The 20,350-nt window shown below is 39.5% G+C and overlaps 1 protein-coding gene across 1 annotated transcript in view; it reads right to left on the reverse strand.

The window, feature by feature from the left end:
• The window catches only part of LOC122814129 (polycystin-1-like), a 1,441,736-nt gene that overhangs the window by 845,515 nt on the left and 575,871 nt on the right, over positions 1-20,350 (reverse strand).

Below are 20,350 nucleotides of genomic sequence, written 5' to 3' on the forward strand. Positions count from 1 at the left end.
TGCTTTGTTTTTTACTGTTTGTTGTATAATTTTGCCTCTGTTTTTTACATAATTCATGAAACTAGTCTGAAATGATCTGTTCTACCCTGGTAAACAAACTGAATGAAGGAATAAATGCATAAATAACTCAATATATATATATATATATATATATATATATATATATATATATATATATATATATATATATATATATATATATATATATATATATATATATATATATACTCATCTTCTTTCTATTTCCAGTGTAATGTTTGTTAAAAAGATGCAAAATAATTTAAGCCCAGGAGTCCTGTGCCAGATAACTGTTAAGCCTTCTCTTTTCACAAGCACTCATCACCACTACCAGCTATCCTCTAACCTGTAATTTCTATGTAGCCTCATCTTCTCTACTTCTATACCTTTCGCTTTATGAGTCAGCTTCTGATGGGCAGTGAACTCAAAAGCTTTAATAAAGTAAATGAGTATTTACACAGTCATATAAATTGTTGTGCCTGGTTTGGCAGAATGCCTTGTCTGTTAAGTTATACTGACTACCACAGAGTAGGACACTCTGCTCCAGGAATCTGTGATCAATCTTTCTCATCAGAATCATCTCATCATTTAGAAAACCACCAATTTCATGTCAGACTTGTGACACATTTCCAGTCTTTTGGGGGTTGAAATAATGAATGGCTCAAATGCAATTCAGTGCCTAATGTAGTGGTTACCTATCTGACTCCCTGCACTGTCCTCTCTTAGTCCCAAACATTCTTCCTCTGTTGTACTTGTTCTGTTTCACAGCCCTGACCACTGCTGCATTCATCCTTGTTTTCCCTTCCATTGTTGGCATCTTTCGCCTTCTTTTCCTCAGTGCGCATGAAGGTGAAATCAGTAGAAAAGAACTTATTCAGAATTCCTACCTGTTTGGCTGCCTTGGTGTAACCCTCTTTCATTCTTTTCACAGATATATTTTCCTGACATTCTCATTTTCCATACCTTCCTTCTTTTATATCTGTTATGACCTTTGTGCTTGCTTTGGCCATCTTAAGATCAAAATTTGCTGTTTTCCCTTGCCTTTTTATTTTCATTCTCAGTCTCTCTCTCTTTGTCTCTGTTTCGCCTTCCTCCATAACCTATAACCCTTGCCTTTTGCCTTTACTGCAGATTTTATTTTTTATTTTAGCCACATTGACCTTATTCACATTCTAGTTTACTCTAAACTGTACATTTCTTTATCCATCCAATTTCACATCACAGTTTGTCTCAAATGCTTATCTACTTTATTAATCCTTTACCATTCTTTCAGCCTTCCCTTTACAGTCTCTCCTATCTTACTGTAATCTGTGCCCTTGTACTGCCAACATACCTTCCTTTGTTTCTGGTTTCACTGGCTCAGACTTGATAGTAAACCAAACAATTTCATGTCTGCTGTTGCAAGCAGAGCCCTTCCCTACAGCCAGCTTCTTGCTACTGAATTAATATAATGCTTACTGAGCTCCGCTTCTTTTCTTCTTCTTCTACCTTTTGTGTGTAGTTCTAGTAATGAATTATCTCTTATTTCATATTTGTTACCCACCACTGTCTGAATGTTGTAGTTTCTTTCTGGTACATTGTAGCCATCAGTGATTGTTATACTTGTTTTGTAGATCAGCCTTCACTTTCATTTTAAATTACCTTTACCTTCTTTCCTTACTGCATTTGATCATATACATAGTGTTTATTCCTCACCTATTACCATTTAGCCTCACATTCCTGATAGGTCGGGATCTAACACTGCCTAGAACCTTTTCCTCCTTGCCTCATCTCCCCATTCCCTCATCCTTGTCTTTCTCCATTTTATGTTTTATTTCCTCATTTAATTATACCCCTGCATTTCTTCATACTCTTCTCCTATTCCTATAATCTAAGATTATCATACTATCTAGGATTACAGCATTACACTCTTTGTCACTGCCTAACAGATCTCTGTCACAACTACTAAATTTGTATCTACTTCTGGCATTAGTGGCAACAACTCAGACATTTCATTCCTCAGGTTCCTCACATTACGTAGAAGGACACTGATCAACATACCCGCTTTCTAGCTGAGGGCTTTAGCAGTTTGATCTTTGGTTATTTACACACTTTCGGTTCTGTTACTCACATATCTCATGTTTATCTCCCCTTCTCCTTTTCAAATTCATCTGAGTTTAAAGAGATGATATTTCTAATATACATTTCTAAACTACTTCTTGAATACCACCATATGGTGACAGCCATGAGGCTATTTTTTCATAGCTAACAGTTTTCAATTTTTCATATTGTCTCCAGGACTTTAATATATTTTAACCCTGTTCCCACCTTCATTCTTGAAGCAAGCAGAAATAAATTATTATTTATTTATTTATTTTATTTATTTTCAGTTTGATTACCGGGGAAGTCCACTGGGCCAAGAAGTGCTTATTTTCAGTGGAGGCCCGGGGAGAAAAGCTCCATGTGCAATACAGTACAATAAAGGTTACAAAATACAAAAAAGGTTACATAATGAATGAGATGAAATACAAGAGTAAGATTCATACATTCAAAAAAAAATAGCAAGCGTAATATACATCATGAGACAATTTAAAAAGCAAAACACAATTTTTTTTTTGTTACTCTTAGGAAATTCACAATATTTACAAGCTTGGAGTTTATTTAAAGTCAGCTAGTTCAGGTTCTTTAGAGAAATTAGAATAAGATTAAGAGTAAAGTAGAGCAGGAGGATGGAGAGCTTAGTGCGAAGAGTTATGTAGGGTGAAAGCAGGAGCATTTCCATTTGGAAGATAGGTGTAGGAAGAGTTGGTTTTTAAAGGATTCAGTGTTAGGTATAGTCCTAAGAGAAGGAGGGAGAGAGTTCCATTTTTTACCTAGAGAAAAGGAGAGTAGAAGCTGGCCGGCAGGACGTTTGGGTTTGTGAATGGAGATTAGGTTTTGGTGTTCAGATCTCAGAGATCTGTTTGGGATGTAAGGGGGAAGAATGTTCTTTAAGGCTGGGCATTTATCAGGGGAGAATATTAATTTGTGAGCGCAGGTTAGTTGGAGATAGTCTAGGTGGTTAGGGAGTTCTAACCAATTTAGAGATTGAAGGCAGAGGCAGTGGTGAGTTGATGTTTTGGATTTAGTGGCAAATTTGGAGATCTTATTATAGCAAACTTCAAGTTTAGAGGTGTTGGAAGTGGACAGATTGGTTAGTAGAGGGGCTCCATGTAGAAGAGAAGGTAGGAGGTAGGTGATTGCCAGGGTGCGCCTAGAGGAGTTGGAAAGAAACTGATTGTTCCTATATAGCATACCTAGCTTTTGGTGGGTTTTCTTTATGTTATGTTGAATGTGAAGATTGAATTTGAGGTGTTCGTCTAAGGCAATGCCAAGGAGTTTTGCAGAGGGGACTACTTCTATAGCAGTGTTTGATTGGCTTAGGACATTGAAAGCATTTTTGTCAAAGGAGGAAGCCTTGGAGGGGAGGAAAATTATTATTTTAGATTTATTGGAGTTGAGGGAAAGGTGGTTTTGGTGCATCCAGTTCTCTGTAGTGGAAAACGCTATTTGAGTTTTAGTCAGTATATCAGGAATGTTGGGGGCGGCACAGACCAAGGTAGAGTCATCAGCGTATTGGATGACTGTAGTGTCAGGGATGACGGTGTGAAGGTTATTTATAAAGATGTTGAAAAGCATGGGTCCGAGGATGGATCCTTGAGGAACGCCAGTGGGTGTAGGCAAGAAGGAAGAGGAGGAGTTCTTCCATTTGACAGCTTGAGATCTGTCAGATAGGTAGCTGGAGAACCAGGATAGAGTATTAGGGGAGAGATTAAAGTTGGCAAGATGAAGGAGAAGGTGTGTATGGGAGATGGTGTCGAAGGCTTTAGAAAGATCTAGCAGTACTGTGGATACAAAGAGTCCAGAGTCTCAAGCTAGATTGACAGTTTCTAGGAAGGATAGTAGGGCAGTTATGGTACTGTGGCCAGGACAGAAGCCGTGCTGGGTGGGAGTTAGAAGGTGATTCTGAATTAGGTAAGGCAAAAGTTGGTGGTGGACACATTTTTCTAGAATTTTAGATATTGGTGAGAGGAGGGCAATGGGGCGAAAGTTAGAAATAGAGGTGTTTTTGCCTCCTTTGTGTAGAGGAAGAATGTAGGCTGAACACCAGAGTTTGGGCACATATGATTCATTTAAGGATCTATTAATCAAGATACTGATTGGGAGAGCAATACCTTCAGCTGCACATTTGAGGAAGGAGGAGGGTATGTTGTCTGGAGCATTTGAGCAAGGCTTTAATTTGGATAAAAGCTTTTTTATAAAAATGGTGGATACAGGTTTGAGATTGAAATTTAGGGGATTGTTATTTGGGTTGTTGGGTGTTGTGTGGTGGGAGTTAGGTGGATTCTTATTTGGGAATGTTTTGGTTAGCTTAGCTATGGATTCGGTAAAGAAGGTGTTGAAATGGGAGCACAGTTCACTATCAGTTAAACTAGGATCAGGGCAGGGGTTATTCCTAGATCCAGGATGGAGAAGGAAGTTGACTGATTTCCAGAATAGTTTAGGGTTCTTGTTGTTGTTGGACTGAAGTTTATTATAGTAGTTTTTTTTGTCCTTGGTAATAAGTTTTTTTACTTGGTTGCGGAGTTGTGTGTATTTTAGCAAGGCAGACGACAGTTTACTTTTCTGGTAAAGCTTCCAGTATTTGTCTCTGAGACGCATAATTTGTTTAGTTTCTTTGGAGAGCCAGGGAGCAGAATTGGCTTTGATTCGTTTGTTTCTTAGAGGGGCTAGGGAGTTAAGGGTATTTAAGAAGATAGAGTTAAAATGCTCTACAGCGTTGTCGAGAGGGAGAGTGTTTAAGATTTGGCAGTTAATTTGTTTAAAGATGTTAGAAAAAATTAAAGGGTTGAAGTTGCTAAGGTTACGAGTTTGAATATAGACATGTTGGTGTTGGATGGAGCTTGTTGATCGATGGATGAAGGCAGGGAAATGGTCACTGAAGGTGTCAGGGATGGTGCCAGAGAGAATGATTTTGTTTGGATGGGAGACTAGTATCCAATCTATGATGGAACCTGGAGGATGGTTTTTATTAGGGTGAGTTGTTGAATGGATTACTTGGGTGAAGTTATAAAGGTTAATGGATAGTGAAGGAGATGGCATGTTGATTTTATTCCAGTCAATATTGACATCGCCTAGAATAAAGGTTTCATATTTTATTTCAGTTGAGGCCCAGTGAAGAATATCTTCAAGGGTGGAGATACTGTTGCTAGGGGAGATGTATATGGAAATTATGCAGATGTTTTTTATGTTTATTCAACCTGAGAAGGCCTGTTGTGATTTCAGAATGTTTGAATTGAGGGGTATGGATTTGAAGAGGAATTAAGGAGAGAAGATTGGAGTAGATTAGAGCAGAGCCTCCACCTTTTTTATTTATGCGGTCACTTCTGAGGATGTAATTCTCTTCTTCCTGGGGTTACTGGTGGTTGTTACCAGTAGCACTTCAGAAAGGCCTACTAAACTTCTCAGTTCCCCTGCACTTAATGACCTGTTGGTCAGTTCTTCATGTACAACAATGTCTGGACACTCCCTACCACTTGTAACTGCCTTAGTCAATATCAATCTTTTTTTTGTCAGTGTCATTCCTGGAACCATCTCTACCTCTGCCTGGCTGCTTCTTCCTCTGAAACCATTCAAACTAATTCCCTTTGATGCAGAGTTTCCTAGCATTAAAATTCCCCAGCAGTCTCCTGTCTAAGCATCCTTCCTGCATCTCCTGTCAAGATGAAATTACTTCAGCTTGCTCTGCTGATCTGGTCATACCTCACTATATCAACACTGAATGATTGTGTAGTTCTCCAGATATATTTTAATGTCACAGAGCTACTGCATTTTTGTATGCAAGTTTTGAAGAATTTCCCCAACCTGATATTTTTTTAGGTGCCAGGCTTAAATGTGACACATTAGTAACAGACAATAGGTTTTAATTCATAGAACCAGATAATGCTGTGGAATAATGGGCACAAAGGCAAATGAGGACAGGAAAATAAGTCACAGTTTGGAGCTGTCGGGCACAATATGATGCACACATGCACACATGCATCTGAGTATAAAGGCAAGGAGCACACTAGATATTGAGGTATTCTAATCAGAATATTGGAAGTAGCAGTGACATATGCAGCACTGCATTTGATTAGTTCAAGAGGTGGCTTGTATAGGAGAAAAAGGCATGTCAGAGGACAACCTCAAATGAAGTGAGAGACTACAGGTCGAGAATTGGATGCATGTTGATAGAGACATTATACAGGTGATATTAATGCATATGGTCTATGTGCTTGAACTTAGCAATGTACAGACTTCCTATATTCAAGGATCCTAGGCAACTGTAGCACTTACCATACTGGCTACTAGGACAGAGACACACAGGAGAACCTTGGGTTTTCATACGTCAGTCTCAAAACATTAATTCTAAATGTGGATGAGCACATCTGCTTTCTAAATACATTGTTGAAGAGCATCACAACCAGAAATTACTTTTAGCATACTGCCTGATCTCTAAATTGTATGAGCCACATATTGTACCCATGTAACAGTAAAGGCATGATCCAATGTCCATGGACAGAATTGCATCAGTATGAATGGTGATCATTCCATCAAGTGCCAGACAGAATGCAATGCTCAGGGGCTATAACATGTGCCCATATAGCATCAAACATACTTCTCAACTACTTAGCACAAGAAATCTGGACAAAGCCTACAATAATGAGGGGGACAAATGCCCAAAAACAGGGACAGATTTGAAATATTGCTATTATAAACTTAGAAAGTTGATAGAATAACAAGACTTCAGTTAAAATGCATGTTCTGAAGGATATGGGGTCTGAAACACAAATGTATGTCATTATTTCGTGACATCAGTCCTCAATGATTTGCCCCATAACCACAAATTTTATGAAGAAGCAATCAAAAATATGAGGCAAAAATCTGGACATTCTGTAAAAATCTGGACAATTGAAAGCTATTGTACCATGGCAGTGGCCATAATTTCCAACAAATGTTAAACAACACATCTATATCATCACATTCTGCAGAGGAACATCTCAACATCCCACACAACCTCCATGTAGGTAAGGGAAGACAAAGTGATGCACCTACCTATCCACAGTCACTTACATAACAGGTGCTCAGCTCTAATTCCCAACCCCCCCATACCTAATGTGTTACAGGTGATGTAGGCTACTCTGTTGAACCCTGGCTAAATACACTCATATGAAGCCCACAAGCCATGGCTGAATGGCAGTATAACATAACTCAGAACAAAATCATAAACACAGTGGACTGTGTGTTTGGCTTGTTGAAGTCCCAATTCTGCTGCTTGCACTTGGCTGGGGCCCTGCACAATGTATGCCCTATAGCCTGCCAAATATGCATGGCATGCTGCACAACATGATGCAGCATTAACAGGTAGGACAGGCAGCATTCTCAGGACCCTCTAGCAATGCAGCAGGAGAATCTGTTGTGACCACATTAGCATCCACCAGAAGCAACACAGACTGCAGTGGCCAACCAGGGACCACTGCACTATATTCTTACAGATGTTTTTTTGAAGTGTACATTGCAATGCAGTGCAGGCAAAGCAACAATGTCTATTCTGTCTGCATGGTCCCTGATATGAGCACAGTGGTATTGTAGTAAAACACAGATGATAATGATACATGTAGTGTTATTTAATTGATATGCTGTTCAGTACATGTTTGAGTCATCAGCTATCTCTCTACTTACACCGCAGCCATAACCATTTGCCCAGATGCATATGGACACATGAACACATCAGAGTCTACACTATCAGGGGGAGGAGGACCACAGGTCAGTGTAAGGAGTTACAGGGATTATGCAGAAAGGTGGTATCTGTGTCAGTAGTATGGGTAGGGGTGTCACTACATGACCATACAGTGGGGTAACCATAATAAGAAGTTTTTGATGTGGCACTGTAGAACCCTTCAGCATGGCAATGGTACCATGAAGACCATGCAGGCCCTGATGCCCTTCTTGACACAGATGTGGCAGCGCTGGTACTAAGGACTTGTGTGGTGCTGGTACACAATCTGGTTTTCCCCTGAATAGTCCTGCAGTGTGTGGCAGACCCTGCCATTGCTGTAGATGCAGATTATAAACTTGTAATTGTCATTCAATGTGTCCACCAGGGGTATGCACACACTCGTGTCCACAGGCCATACTAAGGTGTGGGGTACTAATAGTGGCACTAGCTAAAATTCTCAAGAGGGTAACCATTGTCACAATATTTCCTACCATGGAGGCTACAAGACTATTGTAGCATTGTGCCTGGCCTACACTGTCTCTGTCTCTATGTGCATACTTCCAGATTGTGCCCAGATTCATGTCCTGCACATCTATTGGCTGAAGCCAGGGGGTATTTGTATTGTCAGATTCAGAGTACTCTTTTGTCTGTGCTGGGCCATACTACCAGTAATCATGACAATTGAAAGTGAAGCCCTCCTCAAGAGGGTATTTGGCATGCCAGACTATTTGGTGGCTATGATGTTATCCCAGTTAGTGGGTGTATGTCCACCTAAGAGTGAGGTAGACAATGTGAATGTATACCGGGATACTGACAGAGTGTTTATAATGTCTTCATCTTCAGAGTCTGGTAAGGGACTAGCCTCAGCCTGTTTTTCTTGCCCAGCCTGTACAGATGTCTTGGTGCTGTGGCATGCCCTGTAGACATAAATACTACATAACAAACCATATGATAATGGTTACTCACCATGTCCCATGCCCAAGGTGTGCATAATCCTGGCAGCTGCTGTCCAGCACTCATATATGAAACTCATTCTTATGGCAGTTATTCCCCGTGTCTGTATACCTGAGGTTCCTGTGAAAGACAGAGGCAGGGTGTAATGCAAACATTATTGCCTGGGTAGACTCACAATGGCAGTTTGCCTTCTGCAGTCTGTATGCATATGTTAATGGTTTCCATGATATGTAGATAGCATCTGTCTGCCCCCAGGACCTGTATCAGTTCCTCCAGGTAAGGTAGCTGCCCCTTGAGAATCTCCCAATAAGGATGAAAGAAACAATTCTTTCTCAGTGAGCATGGAGCTTAATGAAGGGCCACCACCTGTCATTGTCAATTCTGCTGTTGTGTTACATGCCTTCTTTGAGGTAGTTCATAACATTTCTTGGACACACTTCTGACATAGATGTACAGAGTAGTTCCTCCCATCTACAGAATTCATATTGTGTACTGCTGTTTTCCAAACATGGTCACAAAGAGTCCTGATGAGCGACCCTTCTCCATAACAGTAGCCATCCATATGTCCTGAGTACCAGGAGCAAGAAGTTATTCTCTGCAGGACTGAACTTGCCCACATGCTGCTGTTGAATGTCTTTGATGGACATGCCTACATCAAGGATTAGAGGACAAATAGGTTGGAAAGGCACTTCTGGGTGGCAGAGTTAACTATTTCACAGGGAAGAGAGCTTGCCACATTTTGATATGGCTGGTTATGTTGAGATGATGTAATGGGAGTGTTATCTGTTCTACACACTGTCTAATGTTGTACAACTGGATGGGGGTGGCTACCCAATGCCAATAAGCTGCCATTCCCTGAAAGGGGAACATTCAAAAGGAAGATATTCACCTGTGGGTAATGCTGCATATATATCCATCTATCCATCCTCAACCCCTTTTCCCATTTTTGCACACGGGCATGTATATATATATATATATATATATATATATATATATATATATATATATATATATATATATATATATATATATATATATGTAAACATATATACATAGCAATATATATATCTTCTGACACACTTATATAGACCTCTGTATACCTCATGTGGACTACCTCTGTGTCTGCACTACTTCTGTGGGGGTAGAATGTGATCAAAGCTGCTGAAATAAATCTGCTGCTTGTTTTTCGTTGATGCTCATTGTGGCATCCTGAATGATAAAGTGCCCAGAAATGTTGATTCTAAGTACTAGTTTGTACTGTTTATGCTGATGACTCAAGACACCACCTTTCTCTGTAATTCAGTGTTTCACTGAAATGCAAAAAAGACATAGGTTTAAAAACATTGTGCTGCACACCAACATCATGCTGTGCATTCCTGTTCAGTTATGCATCATGTATGTGTACATGCACCATACAGCTATGAGTACATGCACCATACATCTATGTGTACATGCACCATACAGCTATGAGTACATGCACCATACAGCTACGTGCATATGCACCATACAGCTATGAGTACATACACCATACAGCTATGAGTACATGCGCCATACAACTATGTGAACATGCACCATACAGCTATGAGCTGCTAGGAAGTGTTACTCAGGATTCAGAGTCTTTTGCAGGCTGCGATTCTCATGATGCCATTTTGTTTTACTTAACATCATGGAGACAGCTACTGATGCTAGTGCCACATGGAAAGCATTTGCCTGGGGGGGTAAAAGAAGGCTACAGTATGCTTTATCTTCAACTCAGCCATTTCAGAGGGCAGCTGATGGAGCTCAACACAGTTTCTTTCAGGAATGTGAATGCCTGGTATGACTTGGCAGCTTTACTATCAAGAGTGACTGGCACCCCTATATACCAATAAACAGTGCAGGCACTCATATGATGACCTGTGTGTTACCGTTGTCCTGGAGATTATTATTCATGGGAAGTATAGTTTAGGCAAGGAAATCCTGTATAATATAGTAAGTATTTTATGTCCAGTGTGTAAAGCACTACATTTAGTAATAAATATTGCAGCTATTTGTAACAGATGTCTTTATTAGTCTCTATTTTATGTACTGTGCCAGATCCCAGGATACTCCAGATTGGCTACCATGGATGGGTATATGTATTTTATGTGTGTTAGCTTGTTAAATTACAGTGTTCAGCACTGAGCTGTTTCATTTGGCCATACACAGGGCTATGATCGTGGGGCATAACAGACATCATTTCAGTCTACTGCATCATGAAGCATAGATTATTTCATGCAGCTGTGACTGCTTCACTGCAGCTGACTGCTCTGTTCATTTGTTAATAATTGTAATCATGTAGACTGCTGTCCTCCAAAGTAGGAAGCTAACTGCTTGTTGCTTCTTTGCATATATAAATCCCAACTATAGGTCTGTATTGGACTGTGGGAGTTATTTAAGGCGTCTGCTCACTTGCTCTTGTGTGTGGAACTTTATAAATGCTATATTGTCATTTGTGTACATGTGTGGGGATATACAAATGACAGTTTACATTGTCATTTGTATATCCCCATACCCATATGAGTTACGTGATTGCTGCCAACTACTGAAGGTGGTCTCAAAGATGCCAAGCATAACTGGAGAAGTGGCATCTATGTCCCATCTTGGCTTTTTATTGCCATATCACCTCTGGGTCATTCTCACTAATGTCATTCTTCCCAGTTATCTCTCCTTTTGAAGGTCTCCATGGTCCACCTGAGCTGTAGGCACATCAGCTGTGGACTTCTATCTTTTTGTTTAGAAACGATAAAGCTAGATCACAAAGTGTGATTCCTTCATTTGTAAATACTCATCTTAGAAGCAGAACATGCCACTGTTTCGTAAGACCTCTCACAATGTAAATGCTAACAGACATCCATATTCATTTTATGAAAATATCATTCTAATCCTTTCTAGATGGTTAGGTGAACAGTTATGTTGGACAGAAGAAGGCTATGCTAATAACTCACTTTATATTCTGTATTGGAAAAAGAATGTTGTATAGGACAGTTCACGAAAGATATGAAAAATAATGCTAGCTATGTGGTCTATAGGGATAAAAATCCCTGACTTTTACAAAGATGACTGAGTTCTGAAAGCAAGGAAACCAAAGAACAAGGCAGAAGCCCTCACAGTCCTAAACGCAATTTATTAAAACAGAAAATCACAGCGTTTTCGCCACACACATATGGTGGCTTCTCCAGAGGATACAAAGGCAACCAAACACAAGCAGTTAAATACTGGAAGTTAATTGAAGTCAACTGCTATCAATTAACCACAAATTATGCAACAAGATGCCTGCATTAAACTGAAGAAGTAAAATGCAAAAAGCCTCAGGCATAGTTTAATTACATGCTAAACTGTTGATGTAGTTAAAAGACTGTGACAATACAAAAAGACACAATATTTTGACACAGTCAAACCCAAATAAAATTCAGTATATTTCCTAAGAAATAAAAATACACAAGAAAAAAGTGTCACAAAATTATATGTACATTTAAAAAGCAAAATGCTAAATAGTCATTCCCAAGTATACATTATTTTAAAAAGGGGAACGACATAATAAAATAAATGAATAACTTTTTACTAAAAATTAATATAAATTCCAAAGATGTAGACAACCCACATCTAAAGTGTGACCTTAAAATTAAGTAAAAGTACTAAGTGTAAATATAACTACCTAAGCCAAACCTTGCTAGGTCAAATACCAACAAAAAGGTAGGAAACAGTGCCACCAAGTGGCTTGACACTGTACCCACACATAGTGGGCTAATGCAAAAAGGACTAAATCAAAAGTGTCAAGGCAAGTATGATTCTTAAAGTAAAAAAGGGAACAACTATCTCATATACGATTTTAATTTGAGATAAGGTGCAATGTTACAGCTTTCATTCAACCCCGGAGGGTAGAAAGCGTTAAGCTTAAGTTGCCAAAGCAATTCATTTGTCTCAAGTATAAGAGCACTAGGTCCACCACGAGGATGAACAGGGAGGTGGTCAATCCCCATGAAAGAGAAAGCATGCCCAGGAAAAGAACAGATATGCTTAGCAAGGGCATTATCAAGTCTCTTATTCCTGATGGCATATAAGTGCTGATACAATCTGATACAATCTGTCTTTAAGCCTTCTGTCCGTCTTTCCGACGTAGAATGCTGGACAGCATGTGCAAAAAGCAATATAAACTACTGTTTTCGTATCACAGGAAATACGGTGATGTATAAAATATTTCCTTCCTTCAATGCAAAAACTACTACCTGTTTTAATATGTGAGCAGAAGTTACAGAAGCCGCAGGCAAAAGAACCATTAATTCTAGCACTACAGGTGCCATAAGGAGTCTGTAACAATTCTTTGATGTTTCTACCTCTTCTAAACACTACAACAGGTCTATCACCTAACTTCTCACCTACAGGTGCATTACTGGTGATAAAAAAACAGTTTTTAAACAAAAATCCCTGACTTTTACAAAGATGACTGAGTTCAGTTAATGACTGGTGGGGGGGGGGGGGTTGAAGGAATTGGAATAAGGGAAGTGTTTTTTTTTAAGAAATATGGTAAAATAACTTTTTATGTCACTTTTTTGTATCAGCAAAATATCTGAATATTTATATACAAGAAACACTGATCAGTTTAGTTTATATAGATTTCTATGTTTAACACCTTTTGCAATTATAATAATTTGTTATTTTGTTTAAAAGTTATTCATTCTTGTTCATTAAACATGTACTGGCTTTTTCTGTTTTGTTGTCTAATTTCCTACACATAAAAGCATATATTATTTTAAACAGTCATTTTCTATTTTTTATTAGCAAGTAATGTTATTAACTTTTTTATTACAAAAACAGAGTTCTTGCAAACTGGATATGATGCCTGTAGACTTTTGACAAAATGTCCTGCACTCTCAGCTATGTGTTTTTAACGTACTTTTTCATGTTTATATATATATATATATATATATATATATATATATATATATATGTGTGTGTGTGTGTGTGTGTGTGTGTGTGTGTGTGTGTGTGTGTGTGTGTGTGTGTGTGTGTGTGTGTGTGTGTGTGTGTAAGTATGTGGCATACATGGATCCATTCTGTGATAAGTATCTTCCATTGTAAGTATGGGGAAAGCGTTTCATGATAAGTAGTAAAGCCAAAATTCATATTCCCTAATTATGCAATACAAAATGTTCCATGTGTCACTCAAACCAGATCCCCTGCATCCTCCATTTATCTGTTTTTCCCATTTTATGAGTTGGAGCTATTGTTTCCCACTCAGATCCATGGGCTACAGCAATTGCATAAGCTGCTTATAGATAGGGGTTATACCGAGTTTCCATACTTATTTTTTCTGAATGGTTGTTTTACGTGGGATTTCCCATTCTAGTTCTGAGACAATTTTTAATCAATTTTCAAAAGTGCCATTTACTTATTTATTTAAGAGGAGATCTTATTGTGGTATATAGGGCAGTTAGAGACAACTATCTCAGGGAATGTTTAGGATTATCAAAAAGTAGTAGAGAATCATCATACAACTTATGTAGAAGGTTCTATAGGAATGAGAAGTGTACTAACTGGTTCTCCAAGAAAGCAGCTGATACGTGGAACAGACTACCAAACTACATTAAAGGAAACACTATTTTTGATATTTTAAGAACAGTCTGGATACTTATTATGGGAACAACTGTATTGGCAGGCTAGAAGAGCATTAATGCCCATGCTTGAAATATTTGTATGTATGTATGTATATATGTACTAAGGACCATGTTGGGATTCATTGTATTTCTAGTAGAGTTTCAAATCTTAGTACAGCTATTCAAAATTTAACATGTTTCTATGTACAATATAAATAAAAGAAAAACTGTTGCACCAAAAAAACACTGCAGATCAACTAATTACAAAAGTAAATCCAATAGAATAGAAACAGCTGGTTCAGGATCCACAGCGGCAGTAAACTTCTTATGTTTTATACTTCAGTAAATGTGTTGCCTCTATGGATCTTAAAGCAGTCATTTTTTTTTGCTGGATCTGTTTTGTAGGTAATGACATACTAGCTAATAATAGTCCTTGTTTTGTATTATATTATATTATATTATATTCATAGTTTCATAGTTTAGTACTAGGCTATCTGCCCTGGGGCATTTATAAGCCTAGCCATAGTGATGTGGCTTTCGCCACCCCATGTAATGGTACAAAAGTGTACAGAATAGATTTAGAATACTGTGCCTTTGTCTAGTAGTGACACAGTGAAGACCCCCTTACATAATAGAATTAGTTTACTGTGCCTCTGTCTAGTAGTGACACAGATATGACCCCCAGGGTAAACCTACGATCTCCCATCCACTCGTCAAGATTTCTCTTTGAAGAGAGTCAGTGAGGGGCTCTGCCTAACATGAACTGGGATTCTGTTCCAGAGTATGGGAAGCCTCTGAGTTATGAATCTGTCCCTCCAGCATGTCCTATTCATATTTGTGCTGAGGTTTAAATCTTTAGCTCTCGTGGTTCTGATGGATTTGAATTTTTTGAGGTGGGGCATGTCCATCAATTCCTGATTGGACATGGCCTTGTACGTCAGGCACAGATCACCTCTGAGTAGGCGGTATGCTACTGAATAGAGCTGGAGTTTCTTTAGTCTGGCAGCATATGACATCTGTTGGAGACCCTTGATCCTCTTGGTGAGGTACTTTTGGGGTCTCTCCAGCTGTTGCAAGTGCCGGGTGAGGTACATACCAAATGGGGCATTGTACTCAATCATGGGCTTGATAAGGGAGGAGTACAGGGGTACAATGACCTCCTTTGATCTGAATGTGAATCCCTTCATGATAAGGTGGGCAAGGTAGAAAGTCTTTCTAACCACTTTGGCAACGTGGCTGTCAAATGAGAGGTCACTATCAACTTGGGTCCCCAGGTCTCTGATTACTTTTTCTGTACTCAGTAGGTTACTGTCTATGTGATAATTTGTGGGTACTTTGTTTTTCCCAAAGGGGATGACTATACATTTTTTGGCATTTAGTTTAAAGCCATGACTCCGGCACCAGTTGTCCGTTTCAGTGAGGCCTTTCTGTAGGATGTATGTGTCAGCTGGTGTATCGACTATGGTGCCTAGTTTGCAGTCATCTGCGAACTTTGTCAGCCACAACCCTCCCATGTTTGCTTTCACATCTGAGAAATAAATGCCGAACAAGAGGGGTCCCAGGACAGACCCCTGTGGGACACCACTTGTGACTGGCTTTGAGTCTGACATGGCTCCAGTGATTTTGACTTTATTGGCTCTATCCTTTAGCCAGTTTGCAACCCATCTTGTGACATATGGATTTACATTCAAGCTGTTGAGCTTATCTATGATGCCTGAGTGGGGTATTGTGTCGAAAGCTTTAGCCAAGTCCAGGTAGGCTGTATGGACTGCTTTGCCCTCGTCAATGGCTCTAGTGACTGTTTCGAAAAAGTCAACCAGGTTCAAAAGGCAGGATCTGCCCTTTACAAAGTCGAACTGGGTGGGATCAAGTGTCTGTAGGTCCCCAATGTCTCTGTTTATGAGTTCCATAATGATTCTTTCCATAGCTTTGCAGACCAGGCTGGTTAAGCTTATGGGGCGGTAGTTACCAGGGTCTGTAGAGGTGCCTCTTTTGTGGAGTGGGACCACTGTTGCTGTACGTCAGTGTTCAGGTACATATCCTCTAGTAAGGCTAAGGTTAAATAGCTTTTTTATGTGCGGGTTTAGCTCCTCTTGGAGTTAACGTAGCACGCAACCTGGGATAACGTCAGGTCCCATTGATGCTGTGTTTTTAGCTTTGCTGAGGGCGGTTCTCACCTGGACATCTGAGATGACAGGGAGGTTACATTCAGCTGGGATAAGTATTTCATCTTTTGGGGGTGAGGGAGGGGAGAAATTTGCACTGAACCTGTCTGCCAGAATGTTGGCAATATCTGTGGGTTCAGTGTATTTTTTGTCATTGTGAACTAACTCTGAGCATATCTGAGGGTTTCCACCCAGGTTTCTAACATTGCAGAAGAAGGCCTTGTGGTTATCTTTAGTGTCCATAGCGATTTTTCTCTCAAAGTTGGCCTTGGATGTTTTTATGAGAGAACGTAGCTTTCTACTAGTGCTGATTAGAGATGCCTTCTCTTTATGGGATTTTGCTCTGACGTGCAGTAGCTTCCTTCTTTTGTTATACAATTTGTTTATGGCTGGGGTCCACCAGACAGGACACCTGCCCTTGGTGGAGAGGGTGTTGGTTTTGTTTGGGATTGCATGACCCATGCATTCTTGGAGATGTCCGTAGAAAGGATTTGTGAAGGATTCAGCATTGTGGGATGTGGTTTCCACTGGCCCAGTGGGCTTAAAGGATACCATCTCAGTCTTAAGAAGTGTAAAATCGGCTTTTGAGAAGTTTTTCACTGTAGTCTTTTGTGTTGGAGGTGGAGGTGGGATATGTATATCCAGGGTGATTAGTTTGTGGTCAGATCTCACTAGTGAGGGGTATACTTCCGGTGTGCAGCACTTTGTCCCCATGTTTGTCATGATCAGGTCTAGTATATTATCTCCCCTTGTTGGAGAGGTGATTAGCTGTTCCATTGCATTTGAATTTATGAATTTCAGGAACCTTGGGCTAGGGTGTTAGGGCTAGAATAATGCACCCAGTCTATGTTAGGGTAGTTGAAGTCTCCCAATATGATGGTGTTTGGTGAGACATTCATATCCTCCAATGTCTTCAGGAAGGTTGAATGGGGTTCCTGAGATTAAGAGGGTGGTCTGTAACATGCTACCAGTTGTATAGCAATTTTGCCTACGGTTAGTTGCACCTGGATGGTCTCTGATGCTTCATGTGTTGCCACTAACCTGGAGGTGTGGGTGTCCTTGATGAATATGGACACTCCCCCTCCCTTTTTGGTTTGGCCCGAGTTTTGGGGCCGAAAAGCATGATACAAGGTATAGCCTGGTAGCGCTGGGATGCTCTCAGGAGCCTTGAACCAGGTTTCAGTGACTGCACAGACATCGATGTTCTCCATACTGAGGAGTGCTTCGAGAGCCTGCATTTTGAGATTTAGACTTCTGGCGTTGAGCAGCATTACCCTTAAGTTTTTTCCATTTTTGTTTTCTAAGGAGGTGGGTTTGTCTTTTGAGCCTTGCCTAAAAAAGGCACTATGTGGGTGGCAAGAGCCTTAGCCAATATCCGGAAGCCCAATGGTGACAGATGCAAGCCATCCCTTGCAAAGCAGCGTGGCTTGTCCAGCATGTCATCCCAAGCAGACAGACATTGGATCCCCCTAGAATGACACCAGTAATTGAGCCAATTATTAAAGCTGATCATCTTGTCTTTGTATTGTGGCATCATTCTTGGTGAGGGAAAGATGCTGCTCAGGGTCAGGATCATACCAGCATGGGCCACATAATCAGAGAGCTCCTCTATGTCTCTTTTCATGTAGTCCAGGGAGGTACATCTCGGGTCATTCACGCCGGCATGGACAATGACGGAGTCATATTTGTACTTGCTTTGGAGTGACCTGAGTGCGTGTGTTATGTGGTGGATCCTAGCTCCCGATAGGCAGCTTACCGTTACACTCTCCTTGTTCAGCCTGGTAAGCGGAACGTCAGTGTGTCTGACTATAGAGTCACCTATTACTAGTGTATCAGGCATAGTGTTTGGCCTTAAGGGCTGTGATTGTTTGACACACTGATTTATTGAAGTATGTGTTGCATGTGTTGTGTTTTGAGGTGGTGGATTTTTGGGTGTCTGCTTTGGGAGCCTCTGTTGTTTTGGTAAGTTCTTTGTTAGAGCCTCCGAGTATGTCTTTGTGTTATTATGTGTTTGGTTTGCAGTTGTGGTAGGTCTATGTGGGACTGGGTTTGCTGTGTGTGTGGTTAGCTTCTCCTCCTGTCTGGTCTTGCCAGTCCTAAGTTGAGAGAGTTCAGCCTCCAGTTTGGCTATATAGTTGCATCTCTCACATGTATTTGTGTTTGCTGGGAGGAGGAGAGGGTTGTCTGTGTACATGAGACAATTGTAGCATTGTCTCAAGATTCCCAGATTAACCAGCTGAACCGGAGAGGATGCTAGTAATCTACCACTCGACATGCTAGAATATTATAAGGGAGTGCTGTGCCTTTAAGGGGAGTGGGTACTCACAGGGGTGGTAGGTGGATGTAGTGCTTTCTTTAGTTTGAGAGTGCTTACTTAGAAGAGAGGTTTTGAGAACAAGTGCTAGGCTTATAATAAAGCGAGTAGACTGATTATTATAAGAGTAGACCTTTCTTAAGGGAAAATTTGAAGAGCAGACTTGGCGGAGCCAGAAAAAGTTTAACCTTGTTTAACCGGCGCTGCGCTATGTGCACAATTGCACAAAGCCGCGCAAACACGGATTTTAAACAGGGAACTTCAAAAGAGCTACAAATGGTCCAAAACAACCAATTACTACAAGCTCTTGTGCTGAGGTCACTCCTTCAGGGACAGATAGGCTGCTCAAGGCTCCCCACTCCCACTAGTGAGCAAAGAAACTTCCTTCTATCCAAGTAAGGCAATGGACAACACAGGAACTACACCACAGCCCAGAATACAGCAAAGCCTGTATACTGGTCTAAACTAGTCGAGGAGAGGCAGGAAAACAAGGATATTTTTTGGGGTTTTTTTTTTGTTTTTGAGATAGAAAGCACACAGAAATGCAATAAACAGTAATAAATCAGTTACACAGGCTAGCACACTTTAGTGGGCAGCCTCAACAGTTAAATTTAACAAACAAACAAACAAACTTTATATTATATTATATTATATTACATTATAGTTATCTTTTTTTCATTGATTTAATAACATTAGTCACTATTTTACTTTGATTGAATTTCATTTCTCTGGGTCTGATTGAATTAGGGAGTGTTTTATATTTTTGGGGACTGTGCATGATTTTGAACTTCCAGTGTTTATAATTTTTTCTTTTTTTTTCTTAGTTGACTCGAATAATGTTTTCTTAATTCATGACATCAGGAGAACAATGGAAATTGTTTAATGATGCAGACAGAATGGTAATGATGACATGGGTAGGATAATCTTCAAAACATCTGCATTTCATGACTGATAATGTTTTGTCACACTGTTTATAAAATACAGTGCTAGGATGGATATAAAGGTATAATACTAGTGGATACAGATAAGACTGTGATAAAAAGATTATCAGATCCAGATATATATATATACACACACACATATATATATATATATATATATATATATATATATATATATATATATATCTATATATATATATATATATATATATATATATATATATATATATATATATATATATAATCATTCTGTCTGGATCACCAAACACTTATCAGTTCATCAGTATTCTATTCACCACATCATCAATCACCATAACTCAGACCCCCTCTAAAAAACAAACAAAAAAAAAAAAAACACCGCACACACATAAAAATGCTTATGCAAATTCTATAAAATAACAAACCCATGCATAAATCAAAACAGAAAAAATATATATAAAATAAACAATAAATAAAGACATAGCCATAGTTAACCAATATTAAATGGACTTAATTAAACTAAGAATTTAATTATACTATAAACCTGGGAGATACTAATATCTTTCTCATTGCACTGCTAAAACAAT

This window comes from Protopterus annectens, chromosome 10.part0 (genome assembly GCF_019279795.1).
Source record: "Protopterus annectens isolate FY-2018-M chromosome 10.part0, PAN1.0, whole genome shotgun sequence".
Taxonomy (NCBI): domain Eukaryota; kingdom Metazoa; phylum Chordata; order Ceratodontiformes; family Protopteridae; genus Protopterus; species Protopterus annectens.